Source organism: Primulina eburnea, chromosome 1 (genome assembly GCF_022965805.1).
Source record: "Primulina eburnea isolate SZY01 chromosome 1, ASM2296580v1, whole genome shotgun sequence".
NCBI classification, from domain to species: Eukaryota; Viridiplantae; Streptophyta; class Magnoliopsida; order Lamiales; family Gesneriaceae; genus Primulina; species Primulina eburnea.
The window spans coordinates 54,905,387-54,908,070 of NC_133101.1; the positions used below are offsets into that span (position 1 = coordinate 54,905,387).

General features: G+C 36.7%; 1 long non-coding RNA gene across 1 annotated transcript; it reads left to right on the forward strand.

The window, feature by feature from the left end:
* Nucleotides 1–664: 664 nt before the first annotated feature.
* Nucleotides 665–1,903, forward strand: LOC140812669 (uncharacterized). Its single transcript, XR_012113730.1, has 2 exons — nucleotides 665–917; nucleotides 1,175–1,903. It is a non-coding gene; the product is annotated as an uncharacterized lncRNA (long non-coding RNA).
* Nucleotides 1,904–2,684: the final 781 nt, after the last annotated feature.

Sequence of the window (2,684 nt, forward strand, 5' to 3'; positions counted from 1 at the left end):
ACTATTTTAGTAACCAAATACACAAGATATATATACAAAAATACATATACATACACACAACTTACCCAATTAGAGGAAAAGAAACGAGAGAAAGGAAAGAAAGAAAGAAACCAATTTTCGCAACCCTTTGAGCAGCTGCGGGAAAGTTGCGATATCTCCTCCGTCCGGCGTCGAAATCTCAAACGGTTTGAGGGGTTTTCTTCCTTACTTCAGTAGCTTCGTTTTGAACCATGAATCGGCACTTTTGATGCTCGTTTCAGCCCCAATCGAACCCTATTTGGGACTGCTCCTGTTCGAGTTTCTTGTTCGATTTTTAGGTGAGCTATTGTTTGGTTTTTCTTGGTTCTTTGGAGTATATTGAGCAAGGATTTGAAGCTTAAATCTTACCTTGCTGTTCCTGCGTTTTCCAGCTAGTTTTCAGTTCGGTTTTTGGTCATGAATAGTATTTTCCGGCGTTTTTTTCGGCGAGTAGCAACATTGGACTGCTAACGACTAGTTTATACTTCGATCTTGGTAATTTTGGATTCAATTCCAGATTTTTCGGTGCATAAGTAGGCTGCCCCGAAGTGTAATTTTACTCGCTTCGATTTAATTTCGCTTTGTCGGTTTTAATGCATTATATTAACGTATATATTGGGTTTATATTGTAGGTTCGACCGAGAGCTTTCAGGTATAAATCAAAGAGTTTGTGAATTAGTATCGAGTTAATCGTGTGATTATTTTGGAGAATTACAGTTATTTAGTTGAAATTTCAGAATTGTTGAAATTGATTTAGGAATTAAGTTTTGATAATTAAAAATCAATAAGTTGGATTAATTTAGTTTTATTGGCGAATTGTGAATTATTCGACATATTTTTATCATTGTTAGGTCGAGGAGATTAAAGTTGAGCTTGTTGTGATTTTAGAGTCGGTTTAGGTATGTTACAGTTCGGTAACATACGACGGTAAAACATAAATTATGCTTAATTGTCATTCTGTGTTACATGGATCGTGTTTATGATTTGTTGACTGTTGTAAATTGTTAAATGCTTTTGTTGTGATATATGTTTATTATTGTGACATATTATTGGCATTTAGCATAGGGCATACTATTATGACATTTATGTTGTGCCACATCGTTCTTGTTAGCCATTGTCGATATCCGTTGTTATCTGGCACTGTTGTTTATCTCAGGATCATTGTGTGGCTGATAGGCCTATACACATGAGACCGTAGATGAGATTGAACAATCCCGTGGTTAGTGCAGCCTTTTGAGGTGAGCGCTGGGATTGTGTCATTTAGTTCGTTTTGGTTGTGTCATCCTATTATATCGTATCAGCTGTATGGAGGCCGAGTCAGGGGTGTTATTCAGCACAGCTTGGCATACCTCGCATACTTGGCAGGGCGGTTTAGCTGCATGACGATATAGCTCCCCTGTGTTGTTGCTCGAGCATTATTCCAGTTGTTATCGTACCGTTTGTTGGCTCCTGTTATCCCGATTATTAGTTGAGCTTTTCATGCATTGCATATTACATTTTATTATATGATTATGCATGATTTATGTTGTTGTTGTTATTGTTGAACTGTTCATACCAGAATCCTAACCTCAGTTGTTTACTGGGGGGGCTGTTGTGGTTGCTATTGGGCGCCATGATAGATCTCCCGAGTCGTTTTGCAGCATCAGGCCGATGTTCCAGCAGTGGAGCTCGGGATTGAGGTTGGATTGCTTGGTTTTGTTCAGTGTAGTCTCCCAGTTAGACTATATGTATGTCTTGAGTTTGTTTCAGCCTTGTATTGTAGTTTATTTGCCGGGGAGATGCCCCGTGTATCTGTAGTAATAATTGGTTGTTTTTGTGATGTTTTGAGTCGACTCTGAGATTCTTTTGATCTGGTGAGTAATTGGTATGTTTTAATTTCTGCTTAGTCCTGGCCAGTGCGGCTATAGGTTGTTTAACTTCGGTTTTTGATTTAATGACTCTAGTTGGAGTATATTTTGATATAAATTGTTGTTTGAGTTTTCGGGATGTCCTATGATCGAGCAAAACTTGCACAGTGAATAGTTCCAAAATTTGTTTTATAAATGAAAGCTCGATTTAAAATATCGCAAGTGCACGATAGTCAAGTTATAATAAACGTAAGTGAATACGAGTATCGATCCACAAGGACTGCGTTACACTATTCTTATTTTCACTTCAATTTTTTTAGCAACGATAGATTGAGTTGGTGATTAAACTAAAGTGAATTTAATAACTAAAATGATTAAAATGCAAGAACAAATAATCAAGAAATCAATGATTAAATTGGATGTAAATCAAATGAGAAGCGAATTTGTTGGGAATTATCAGTTCACCTACCGCTCGTGTTCAAATAATTATACTCGACTTTTACTCGTGCATTCGACGGAATTCCCTAGACTAATTAATATACTCTGTCGAGCTATATTAATACTAATCATAAACATGCAGTAATCAAGTATCCTCAATTATTTAACAGTTCACGATTGCATTACGTTCTATGGAATCCGCTAGCTTTCATCCGGGTGAATTATCACTATCGACACGTACCCAATTCCGTATATCTACTAAAATTGTAAATCCGTGGTCTATGCTATTCGATCCTATTGTCAATTATTCTATCGAAATCATTAACAACATGAAATAATCAAAGGAAGTTAGCTAGACTTCAATTGAAATGAGAAAGCACA